Here is a 14,512-nt window from a genome sequence, read left to right as displayed (position 1 = left end):
TTGGTCGACTCCAGGCAGCTTTATCACCTTCCAGGCTTCGTGGTTTCTTGCACAAACAATACTGCTGCGAAATCTTCTCTTTTTTTTTCTCTCTCTTATTTTGGTGGGCGGTGGGGTGGTGATAGGGTAGTAGAGAGGAGCTCAGAGATAGGACCAAGAGTGGCCCCCTCCCCCAAACTTTGCCCGGCACAATGACCAAAGTTTACCGTTGGACAATAACATTGCAAAGAGCCAGACACTGAGATCTGGGCTCGTTCGCGTTCAGGACAGGTTTCATAAGAAAAATATCTTTTATGTGCGTTCTCTCTCTCTCTCTCTCTCTCTCTTTCAAGCATACATTTGTTCTCTCTCTCTCTCACTCTTTCTTCCAAGCTTACATTTATTCTCTCTCTCTCTCTCTCTCTCTCTCTCTCTCTCTCTCTCTCTCGTGATAAATGGTGAAGAATCAGAATGGCCAGATGTAACAAATGGAGTTCCTCACGGTTCTGTCCTGGGCGCTCTCTTGTTTTTTATTTACATTATGATACTGATGTAGGCTTAACTAGTAGGATAGCCAAATTTGCAAATGACACCAAGCTACTATGAGATTCAAAGCCGGTTTCCCGGTGTTTTCCCAGAATAAAGATTTATCAATGTATCTGACAAAGATGACATTTTGTCACAGGATATCTCACATCCCTATCTAATTTTTTTACTGTATTCTGTATTACGAAAATTGCATAATTCTGGTAATTATAAGAGTAACACCGACTTCTTGTAGACATCAAGAGGCAGTTTAAATACAAATACAAGGAAACAGTGCTGCAGCTCTACACATCAATAGTTAGACCTCATCTTGAATTATGCAGTACAGTTTTGGTCACCAACACTAAGTAAGGACATAAATAGATTAGAAGGGGTACAAGCAAGAGCCACAAAGTTAATTCCATCCATCAGGCAAATATGTTTCCAAAGACGACTAGAGACCCTGAACATGTATGGTTTAGAAACACGGCGATTGCGATGACAACTAATAGAAACATTTAAAATACTGAAAGGCATAACAAAAGTAGACAGTAACCAATTTACATTAAACGAAAACCAGACAAGAAATAATGGATGGAAACTAGAACCGAAGAGATACAACACATCCCATTGAAGGAACTTCTTTACATACAAGATATGTGACACATGGAATAAACTGCCTCCAGAAGATGTAAACAGCATCATTGTGGAAGAGTTTAAAAGAAAGCTAGACAAAATCATTAGGGCACTGTGAATGCACAGTAAAACCTGCTCTTACAGATAAGTGAGCATAAGATGTCTCCTCGAATGGACTAATAAGTCTTTGAGACATCCTAATCCTTGTAACTCCTTCTAACAACTGTTAGTATTCGGAGGATGGGTGGAGATGTGTTTACGAGGATGGAATCTATTGCGATTTTTCATTTGAAAATTTATGCTGGCTTCATTTTTTACGTTCATAAACGAGTCTGCAATAAACGCGTCTGTACAGTAACGTATTTTTATAGGTAAATTAGCTCCTGGTTTTTCAGATATATATATATATATATATATATATATATATATATATATATATATATATATATATATATATATATATATATATATATATACAAGGTGTTCCGAAATTAGAGGCGCCCCCCCCCCTCTTCAGCATAAACTAAAATTGATATGGACAAAATCAAAAGTAATTCAGAACAGGTATTTATTTAAGTTTCTCTCTGAGTATTTAATATTTTGTGTGGCTTCCATCTCCCTGTACCACACCCTGCATTCTTGAGGGGTATGATTTCACCAAATAGCAAAAAAGCTGAGACTCAAACTCCATTTCCCTGAGCACTTTGGTCACTTCTCTTCACAGGTCAGCGAGCCTTGGTATACCATCATAGTTCACTGTGCGCGCTTCAACACGATCCTTTAAGATCCTACCAATGTTTTCACACACATTAAGGTCAGGGGAGCTACCTAGAAATTCACTTGACGAGAAGAAATCGATACCACTGTTTCGAAGCAGCTCCTGTGTCATAAGAGCCTTGAAACATGGTGTCTTATCAAGCAAAAATGTGACTTCTTCAGCAAATAACACATTTTCAGGATCTTTGAGGAAAAGAAATACTCCACCAGTAAGCACAGTTTCTCTGAAGTATTCCCCATTCCATGACTGTCCTTTGCTTTGATGATCCACATTAACCATTTGGCTGTGAAACAGAGAAAAATTCCCATACATTCAGGAAATTTCACAACTTGGCGATAGCTCACGTCATCATTGATATTATCCGACTTTGCAGCCCAAATGATGTCATATTTATGATTTGGCTTCCTGACTGTGTAAATGAAGAATTCATCTGATGCAGCAACATGGAGAAAGTCAGCTTCATCCCAATGTTCAAGAAATGAACCACAAAGCCATGCACGGTCTTCTCTCTGTTGCTGAGTGATGTTGGGCTTGCTAATAACATGAAATGGCTTGATACCAGATTTTTTCAACTCACGATATACAGCACTATAACTTTTCTTTCCCCTTTTTGTTCCTAGTTCAAGCGCTAATTTACGTAAAGACTTTCTTGGTCTACCCACTGCCTCAGCTATGATGTCTTTTGACTCCTGAGAAAGGACTTCAGGCCTTCCAAGATTCTCACTCTTTTCGTGATGACAGTCATATGAATTTTTGTTCCAGTTTCTTTTAACAAAGGATTCATCTCTTTTAATATATTTAGCTATCCAGGAGCATGAAATGAAGGATGTGCCAACATCTCTGGCCTCTCTGAAGGTTATAGCCTGAATTCGGTCAATCCATCTGTTTCCTCCTAGTCGTTAGCCATGGCTGTATCACTCCGTCACTCAGTCTGAAAATAAAAGAAATATAAAATGAAAACTAGCTTAATAGAAACTTAAGATAATGTACTTGGGGATAGGCTATAGCAGAAAACTTCATAATTTTCCATTTGTTCTGTGGAGGGGGGTGCTCTAATTTCGAAACACATGGTATATATCTGCAGTACATATTTGATTGTATGTGTATGTGTTTGTGCGTGTGTGAATGTACGCGCATGCGTGCTCGTGTGTCAAGGAGGCGGGAAAACAGCCAAGAATACACTTCCCATCGAAAGTAACAATAAACGCCCCCCATCGGTGTCACAGCTCCTCATCTCACATTAAAAAAAGAAAAAAAAAAACAGAATAACCATGACAAATGTTCAGACAATTCTGCGATTAAAATAAAAATAACGCGCAGAATTCGAGATAAAAAGAAAAAAAATGAAAAAAAAGCATTAACGAGAGAATATTTCCATCATCAGCGGAAAGGAGTCTCGAGACCTCGTAAACACTTCGGCTAACGACTTAGGAGCCGTTGTAACGAGTGGCATACCAATTTCCCTGAGAGGTCTTCACGCTGCAAAGAGCATAAACACGTAGGCTAAACGCTAAAGCACGCTCGCTCTTACTTTTCTTTTTATCTTTTTTATTTTTGCCTTTTTAGTACGTCTATTAGTAATTTATTTACATTTTTATCTATTTCTTTATTCATTTGTTAATTCACATTTTTCCATAATCCCTGATCTCTTCTTTCTTTATTTCCTATAGAGTTGACTATGGAATTGAGGCCAAAGGCCAAGCGCTGGGACCTATGAGTCATTCAGTGCAGAAATGGAAATTGCCATTAAAAAGGTTTGAAAGGTGTAAAAGGAGGAAAACCTCAAAGCAGTTGCACTATGAATCAACTGTTAGGAGAGGATGGAAAGTAAGACGAAGAAACAGAATATGAAAGGAAGTCCAGTAAAAGGAACGAAAGTAGTTGCAGCTAGGGGGCGAAGGCACGCTGCTAGGAACCTTAAGTAATGCCCACAGTGCACCGCATGAGGTCCACTGACGGCACCACCCCTCCTACGGGGTTGATTTCCTATTGTCTTCTGTAGCCTTTTTCAATTGAACACCATAATATTCTTTGGAAGTTGGAATTTGAAGTCAGTGGCCACTACGGTGGGCTTTTTCCATGTGAATAGGGTTCATATTCTGAATAATAATAATAATAATAATAATAATAATAATAATAATAATAATAATAATAATAATAATAATATAAGAGATCTTATTTGTCTAATAGCTTATTCCTCTTTCTGTATTTCCTATTGTTTTCTATAACTTCAATTTTCAACTCCTATATATATATAATATAATAATGCAGTTAGTTAGTATATATAATATTATTAGATATACTAATTATATATTATTACTATTTATAACTATATTATATATTACATATAACCGCATATGGGTATTATGTTTATATATCTCCTGTACGAATAGTATATATATATATATAATATATAGATATATATTTATATATATATATATATTATATATGTATATGTATATATATATATAATATATATATATATATGTATTATATTATTTATATATATACATATATATATGTGTGTGTGTGTGTATGTGTGCGTGCGTGCGTTACTAACGACAGCATTCATTGTAGAGCTCGTTACACACGGCCCGGATACTATTTTGAAATGAATAAAATAATTCAGCTTCAAAAATAGATTCCAAATCAAATCTGTAATTGATACGACTCATTACGGAGTAATCACATCAAACATATTTTTATTATTCATCAATGGGAAACTACATTGGCGCGCGCGCGAGTTTGACGTGGGCGGCGCTCGAGTAAAGAAAATTGATTAGCGCCCGAAACGAATTTATTTCGGGCGCGAATGGCAACAGTCGTTATCGGATTTAGGAAAAACCCTGAATTCTAGGGCGTTATGACCCCCAGTCGTGTTAATCGGGCCAATTTCCGGATAATTTGCTCAACCTTTCGTGTTTATTCTCGAACTGATTAAACGCGCGTTTAATCGGGGTGAATCCTTTTATCGCTTGTTGTCCTGGTAGTGGTGATATACATATACATACACATAGCACAAAGCACACATATATATATATATATATATATATATATATATATTATATAATATATATTATATATATGTATACCTATATATAATATTATTAATTATTATCATTATCGTTTATTATAATTGTGTTTTTTGTTCAAAGACCCTCTTTCCACCAGGTATTGTTTGCTGACTCTTTTAAAACTCGCACACACACACACACACACACACACACACACACACACACACACACACATATATATATGTGTGTGTGTGTGTGTGTGTGTGTGACGTGTGTGTGTCTTTTAAAAGAGTTGGCAACAATACCAGTTGGAAACAGGGTCTTTGAACAACAACCACTACAACAACAACAATAATAATAATAATAATAATAATAATAATAATAATAATAATAATAATTAATTATTATTATTATTATTATTATTATACTATAATGGGCATCATGTCCGTCTGCCTGTCTGTTATTCAATCACGGCTAAACAGCTTGACGGATTTTAATCACACGAAAACTATTGGGTAGGTCCTTGATCGAGGATGGTTTATAGCCTTATATATATACTAGCTGACCTACCCGGTGCTGCCTGGGAAAACTATGAATGACAGGCTACGGGTAGGGGGTGGGAAGAGGAAGGGGGAGTTTCTGAAGTATAGTACAGTAGTGAGTTAGCAGTACATTCATTTATAATGAATCCACTACGAATTCAAGCAGTGTGCTGAAGACAGATCCTTTCACGATTCTTCTCCTCCGCTTTGCTGTGCAGCTTATTTCACACAATCGATAAAAGGCCTGACTTTTGTTGAAATGGAGATAGTTTTTCTCTCCTAATAGAGGAACTAACTTCCCCTTCCTCTTCCCTCCACGTCTATCTTCCCGCACCCTTCCATCCCCCTCCCTCTCCCAATTCCACCACCCCGCCCCTCTTCCTTTTTTTTTCCATCCCCCTACCCCTCTCCCTTCTCCCTTCCTTCTGTCTCCTTCCTCTTCCCCACACCCTCTTCTCTCCACTTCCCCCTCCCTCTTCCTGCCTCGTAACCCATAGCCTGTCATTCACAGTTTTCCCGGGCAGCGCAGGGAAGGTCAGCAAGTAATGATAATAATAATAATAATAATAATAATAATGGTTTCTCAACTGAGGCTAAGACATAAATTGTCTAAATCACTGTCCACAAATATTCCCCGAATCAAGCAAAATCATTACGAAAACATCTTACAAAAATAAGTAAAGACTGTTCCAGCTGCGCCCAGAAGAAACAGAAAGAAAACGGGATCCCGAAGAAGGCCAGCGTCGTGTCGCACTGACTCTTCTAAAATGGCAGGCCGCAGACTTTCTCCCCCCAGTAATCCGCGCTTCGCAGCGTCGAAGTTGAAAGGAATTGAACGAAATGGAACCTCCGAATCTACACCGGGTCCGTGTTACTCGAGCCAAATAGTGTGGACAGCTGAGAATTCCCTTTTCCTCTCTTTCTCCCGTTGTTGTATTTTTATTTTTCTGTTTGCACCGTTTGGAAACGCACTCGGTGTTGGGTGGGCGCTTCGTGCGGAGTTTGAAAGGGAGTGATTTTAATTTGGATATTTTCATTATTTTTTTTTATTTCGCGCTATTTCTTTGCAGTGGTTTCTTCTAGACGTGTTTCTAGGACAGCAGCATAATAGCTATGCTTTCTAAGGATATGTACTTAACTGACTGATTGATTTACTGAAAACTGCTCTGTCTATTTATGTATCTAGCTATATATATATATACATATATATATATTATATATATATATATATATATATATATATATATATATATATATATATTATATATAGAGAGAGAGAGAGAGAGATAAGTAGATATAAAGACAATAAAGACAGATGCACAAATACATATCTTAATATGTATCCCTATATCTATAGCTATATCTAAATCTATATTTATTTATACATATGTATATATGTGTGTATATAAACATATATATATATATATATATATATATTATATATATATATCTATATATATAATATATATATATATATATATTCATATATATATATATATATATATATATATATATATATATATATATACACACATATATACATCTCTCCTTAACTGCCCTGACATCACAAAGGAAAACCTGCAGATTTCAATTACTGCGGATCCTTTGATGGCAATGATTTAAATCTGATGCCCCAGACAGGAATGCTGGAATAGAAAGTTCGCCCTCGGGAATTCGGGAATTAAGAGGAGGCGCAGATGTGAACTATTTCCCGACTTTTACTGATTCCTCTCTAATAATCGACGATTTTCTTGCCATTATCGTCGTCGGTGTTCATTTTAATTGATATTTCATTTTGCTGATACAACTTTTAATAGATTTCTTATTCAATTTTGTTATAAAAATTTGGATCATTTTTATTTTCATTGTTATTCATATCTATTTTTTTATGACATTTCGAAGATTGTTTATTTTTTTCGATAATATTAGTTTTCGGTTTTGTTGTTGTTGTTGTTGTTTGTATAAGTGATGTTATGACTCTCAGTTCAGGTCACAACGTTTGTTATTGTTGTCATGAAAATTGATATCATGACTTTCCCCTTCGCTCATAACTCTATATTGGCTGTACAATTTATTTTACCTATTTCATTTTCATCCAGCATTTTGTTTTAGTACAATTTGCATTTCCAATATCATCCGTAATTATTTCGTTATAAAATTTGCATTATCAATATACTTTTTTCCAATAACTTTTATGATTCTTTTTGTACATTCTGGATCATTATAATATTATCATTCCAAATACTAATGGATTTTTTGCTTCTAAAAGCTACTTATACTGTGCTTTTCTGAACACTTGGATTGCTGATATACTATATACACTAAAAAGACAAAAGGTATGTGTGGAGAACATGAACAGTAAAATGAAACTGATAGAGTTCAGATATATACAGATCCAATAAGATAATTAAGATAAGTCAACAGACAAAACGGAATGAACCAAACAGCAGGGCATTTGGCTAATGGGGGCCTTATGCCAGACAGGGGAATAACAAAGAAATTATTTACCAGATAAACCCCAGTTCATATGGAACACGACTACAGGGAACACTTCCAAAGAATAAAAGTGAATTCAGTAAATTTTTTTTATATAGTATCAAGAGGAATACCATTCATTTGAAAACCCAGACAGTGAAATGTAGACGTCATCTGTGCCCTGCTTTGTAACTTTGTGCTATGCAGCTTTTGACTAGAGGCAGATAAGTGTCGTGATGACGAAAGTGTCCAGCAACGAGAAGTTGTGTGACGGATGTGCTAGCTATCGCTGGACTGAACTGCTACAACTTCCCATGTTTTATTATCATTGCTGTACGAGAAACTCTCGTGCTTGGAAAGACCCTTATAGGGAGAGAGAGAGAGAGAGAATATGTGCTTGAAAGAGATAAGGAAGAGAGGGAGGGAGAGTGAGAATGTATGCCTAAGAGAGAGAGAGAGAGAGAGAGAGAGAGAGAGAGAGACCTTACCTTACCTTACAGACCTTACATCTTGTTCGGGTTACCCCAGGTCCCTCAGTGTGAGGCACCTCTAATGTCTACCAGTGAGTTGCTAGTACATCTTCCTGTATATTTTGCATCTTCCAATCTTGGATGGTCTTGGATGCAGCTTAGATATTTGTCGAGCTTATTCTTAAACACATCGACGCTCACTCCTGATATATTCCTCAGATGAGCTGGCAACGCATTGAATAGACGCTGCATTATCGATGCTGGTGCGTAGTGGATTAATGTCCTGTGTGCTTTCCTTATTTTTCCTGTTATAGTTTTGGGCACTATTAATCTACCTGTGCTTGCTCTTTCTGATATTTTTAGCTCCTTGATGTTTTCGGCTATTCCTTCTATCTGTTTCCATGCCTGAATTATCATGTAGCGTTCTCTTCTCCTTTCTAGACTATATAATTTTTAGGATTGTAGTCTTTCCCAGTAGTCAAGATCCTTAACTTCTCTATTCTAGCTGTAAAGGACCTTTGTACACTCTCTATTTGTGCAATATCCTTTTGATATTGTGGGTACCATATCATATTGCAATATTCAAGTGGACTACGAACATATGTTTTATAAAGCATAATCATGTGTTCAGCTTTTCTTGTTTTGAAGTGCCGTAACAACATTCCCATTTTTGCTTTACATTTTGCCAAAAGAATTGCTATTTGATCATTGCATAACATGTTCCTATTCATCATCACACCAAGGTCTTTAACTGCTTCCTTATTTGTGATTGTCTCATTATTAGGTCCCCTACATGCATATAGCTTTCCTTCTGTTTCCATAATTTATTGATTCAAATTTATCAGAGTTAAATACCATCCTATTTACCTCTGCCCAATCATATAGTTTGTTAAGGTCTCTTTGTAGTGCGTTCCTATCTTCATCACAAGTAATTTCTCTACTTATTCTTGTGTCATCGGCGAAACTTCTCACTACCAAGTCCTTAACATTACTGTCTATGTCTGCAATCATAATAACAAACAGTAATGCAGCTAACACCGTACCTTGTGGCACACCGGATATTACCTTAGCTTCATCCGATTTCTCATCGTTTGCAATAACTATCTGTTTTCTGTTGTGTAAAAATTCTTTTAACCATCTTCTACTGTTTATCCACTATATTCATGTTTTTCTAATTTTCTTCACTACTAATACTATTATGAATCTACCTTGTCAAAAGCTTTTGCAAAGTCTAGATAAACCACATCTGTTTCATTTCCGCTTTTCATATTTTTGTATATTATCTCATGGTGGACTAACAGTTGGGTTTGCGTACTTTTTCCAGGTACAAAACCATGTTGTCCTATATTAAACAATATATTTTTTATTAAATGTTTCATATTATTTTTCTTCATTACACTTTCATGCACTTTCATAATATGTGATGTTAGACTCACAGGCCTATAATTACTTGCCTCTAGTCTTGATCCACTTTTGAGAGTAGGGGTAATATATGCTAATTTGTGCTCATCATAAATCGTGCCTGTATCTACACTTTGTCTTAATAATATTGCAAGTGGCTTTGTGATAGAATGAACTACTTTCTTTAACAAAATAGCAGGGACACCATCAGGCCCTGCTGCAGCTCCATTTTAAATTTCATTAATAGCCTGCACAATATTAGCTTCATTAATATCTATACCTGCTAAATATTCACTATTTTCATCACTTACTTCTATATCAATATCTTCATTATCAATTCCAGGGGTGAATTCTCTCTTATGTCGTTCTGCTAATATGTTGCATATTTCCTTTTTTTCATTTGTTAATCTTCCTTCAATTCTTAGAGGGCCTATTTCTATTCTTCTTTTATTCATCTTTTTCGCATACGAATACACTAGTTTGGGGTTTTGCTTGATATTTACTAGGGTTTTTTCTTCCAAGTCCCGTTTTTCATTTTCTTTTGATTGTATAATCTTTTGTTCTGCATTTTCTATCTTACTTTTTAGTTTGATCACTTTCCATGCATTTTTTTTTCTTTTGCAAAACCTTTTTTCCACTTTCTGATTTTCTGGAACAATATCCTTCTGTCTCTTGGTATGCATGAATGATGTTTACTTTTCTTCTTCGGTATATATTTATCCACTATTTTCTCTAAAATTTTATATAATATCTCCGTATTTACCTTTATATCATCACTTACGAAAATGTTACCCCAATCTTTGTTTAATTCTTCATTTATATCTGACCATTTTATATTTTTACTGTAGAAGTTGTATTTTCCATATCCTTCCCATTTTTTCATTTCTTGCTTATCTCTGTTTTCACTTGCTTTGGAATGGACTGTTAATTCTATGACATTATGGTCTGATATACTCGCATTATAAACTATTATTTCTTTAACATAATTCACCTCATTCACAAATACTAGGTCTAAAGTATTTTCCTTTCTTGTTGGCAGGTGATTTATTTGTTGAATGTTGTATTCTAGTAGCATATCTAATAGCTTTTCGAATTCCCTCTTATCTTCTGCACTACTATACTCTCTTTTTATATGTATAAAATACAACCACAATCTCCTATTCGTTCTCTCCAGTCTACGAAAGGAAAGTTAAAGTCTCCGGATAGGAGAACAGTCCAGTCCTTGTAATTTCTACATATATCATCCAATTTTTCTATTATTGGGTCAAACTCTTTAGTATTAGGGGGTCTATATATTACTATGTTCATTAATTTTTCATATTCAAATTCCACCGCTATTAGTTCACATTCTGAGTTACTATATTTCTCATATATTTTTCCTTGTTTTTTGTCTTTCCCATATATCGCGCTTCCCCCTTGATTTTATCTGATCTATAAGTTTGGAACCCTTTTATTTGATCGTCATTCCCAGTCTCTTGGGAATACCAGGTTTCACTTATATTCATTATATCTATTTTCTTTTCAATTTGGGTTAGTTCTTCTAAGTACTCTATTTTTCTTTTTGAGTTACTCGTAACTAAACCCTGCGCATTCATCACTATGATGGTTTGCGTGTTTTCTCCTTCATTTAATATAGGTAATAATAAGGATTTTCCCACGTCTCTTTCCTGTTCTGGTATGTTGTTCTTTTCTTCATTTCCAGAAATTCTGACATTAAAAAATCCAACTTTTCCATAATATTTGATCTTCCTTCATCATAATTATTCATTTTGTGTCTGAATCTGCAATTTTCTCCGTATCTGCAATATCCTCTGGCATCGTAAATACAGTATCTATCTCTTGAGCTGTATCTTGGAGCTGATGCTTGGAAATTCTTTGCAGACACTCCATATCGCGGTGATGGCTTACTTTATTCCTTCACCTCATATTCTTTGTTCCTTTCTTTATTTGTTTCTTTCTTATTTTGGATTTTATTATTTGATTGATTATTTAATTGATTTTGATTCATGGCTACAGGGTGCATATATTTACATTTTTTGTCGAACTTACATCCTTTTCCTTCTTTTAGCTTTTTGCATATTTTTGCATGTAGATCTCTGCAATCATCCTCATAGCCGTCTAGGTATGCACATTTACCATAGATTTCATAGTTGTGACATACCTTGGGATGTTTGTAGTAACATCTTTCTCCGAATCTGCAATTCCCTCTTTTCAAAAGGGTGCAGACTTTGTCTTTCTTGTCTATTTTTTCCTCTTTCCCATCAGTGTGCAGATCTGGGTAGAGCCTCTTCGGGATTTTCGTTTGTGTTGTCATGTTGTAATTTATTTTTTCGTATGTATGCTGCTTGATTGCCTCACATGTAGTATCAATGAGTATCTCTGCATCCATATTTTTATCTTGTTGTTTGTTTTCCTTTTTTTTCTGTCATTTCAGTTTTGCTTACTTCTCTTCCGTTTTCCCCTTCTTCTTCCTCTTCCTCTTCTTCCTCAACTATTTGTACATTAAGTCTTGATTTAATAACATTGTCTATCCATGATAGACATGTTGAGCAAAATATTCTGGTATCCTTACTCATATCTTGCATTACTTCAGCACATTTAAGGATGCATCGGAATGTTGCATGCATTTTCTGATCAGGTTTTGTGGATTAACTATGCTATACCACATCTTACACAGTTTGCATGCTTTTGGCATTCTTTTTCCTATTGCTTCAATTAGGATATTCACAATGTTCACATTATTCATTTTCTTTGTCGGAATATGTTGATTGATGTAAATTTTCTTTATGAGTATCTTGACCACTTGGATTTTATTTGGAACTTCTTCAATTATTGTCAAGATGTTTTCTGTTGATTTGTTCCAGTTTGAAGGATCATATCCTTCTAATATGTCTATGAATGCTTTTGTATCTTTTTGGTTAGGGCTGTTGTTGATCTCATAGAGGAGAAATGCCAGCTCCCTTCCAGCTACCTCATCGTATTGCGAGTCTGCCAGACACGCTAAATTTCGCCATTTCTTACCACAGTTGGAACTTACTGCCATCTTGTTCTGATTTACAGTATTTCACTTGATAAACTAACTTAGTAGAGAGAGAGAGAGAGAGAGAGAAGAGAAGAGAGAGAGAGAGAGGGAGAGAGAGAGAGAGAGAATGTGTGCTTGAAAGAGAGAAGGAAGAGAGGGAGAGAGAAAGAGAATGTATGCTTAAGAGAGAGAGAGAGAGAGATAGGGAGAGAGAGAGAGAATGTTATGCTTAAGAGAGAGAGAGAGACCGAGAGGAGGAGAGAGAGAAGGAGAGAGAGAGAGAGAGAAATGTGCTTGAAAGAGATAAGGAGGAGGGGGAGAAAGAGAAAATGTAGCTTAAGGAAAGAGAGAGAGAGAAGAGAGAGAGAATGGTGCTTTGAAAGAGAGAGGGAAAGAGAGGGAGACGAGAGAGAGAATGTATGCTTCAAGAGAGAGAGGGCTTGAGGAGGAGAGGAGAGAAGAGGAGAGAGAGAGGAGAGGAGGAGAGAGAGAGATATGTGCTTGAAAGAGATAAGGAATAGAGGGAGAGAGAGAGAGAAGTAGGTCTAAGAGAGAGAGAGAGAAGAGAGGAGAGGAGGGAGAAGATGAGAGAGAAGAGAGAATGTGTGCTTGAAAGAGAGAGAGAGAGGTGAGAGAGAAAATGTATGCACAGGAGTGAGAGAGAGAGAATGTATGCTTAGGAGAGAGAGAGGAGAGAGAGAGAGAGAGAGAGAGAGAGAGAATATGTGCTTGAAAGAGATAAGGAAGAGAGGGAGAGAGAGAGAGAATGTATGTTAAGGAGAGAGAGAGAGAGAGAGAGAGAGAGAGAGAATGTGTGCTTCAAAGAGATAAGGAAAAGAGGAAGAGAGAGATAATGTATGCTAAGGGAGAGAGAGAGAGAGAGAGAGAGAGAGAGAGAGAGAGAGAGTGTGTTTGAAAGAGATAAGGAGAGAGAGAGAGAGAGAGAGAGAGAGAGAGAGAGAGAGAGAGAATTACTGTATGGTTGAAAGGGATAGAGAGAGAGAGAGAGAGAGAGAAAGTTACGAGGAGTTACAAGGATTAGGATGTCTCAAAGACTTGTTAGTCCATCTGAGGAGACATATTGTGCTCAATTATCTGTAAGTGCAGGTTTTACTATGCATACACAGTGTCCTAATGATTTTGTCTAGCTTTCTTTTAAACTCTTCCACACTTTTACTGCTTACAACTTCTGGTGGCACTTTATTCCATGTATCACATATCTTATATGCAAAGAAGTTCCCACAATGGGATGTGTTGTATCTCTTCAGTTCTAGTTTCCTTCCATTATTTCTTTTCTGGTTATCGTTTAACGTGACTAGGTTACTGTCTACTTTTGTTATGCCGTTGTGAAAAGTTAGCAGCCGCGGAATATCACATTCCTTCAAGATATAACATTTACAACAGAACGCAGCTGAGGGTTTGAGCTGCGTTATCATGACTGCTCCGTGGTATACGAGTATGTAGCCCAGCGGTGGCGCGCGAATGACTCTCCACCTCGTCTTTAGTTTATCGCTGTTTAAATGACTGCGTTCTTGATTGATCTCCCGTCTTGGGTCGAAGTGCGAGAACAAAGGATTATGTAAATAGCCTTGTAGCGTAACCACAGCCAAGGACTTGTAATTAAAGTTGAATCACAGGGATTAGCGTAATGTACCTTCGCAATTCTGTCT

This window comes from Macrobrachium nipponense, chromosome 33, assembly GCF_015104395.2.
Source record: "Macrobrachium nipponense isolate FS-2020 chromosome 33, ASM1510439v2, whole genome shotgun sequence".
In the NCBI taxonomy this organism is placed as follows: Eukaryota; Metazoa; Arthropoda; class Malacostraca; order Decapoda; family Palaemonidae; genus Macrobrachium; species Macrobrachium nipponense.
Note: the sequence above shows the minus strand (reverse complement) of the source record.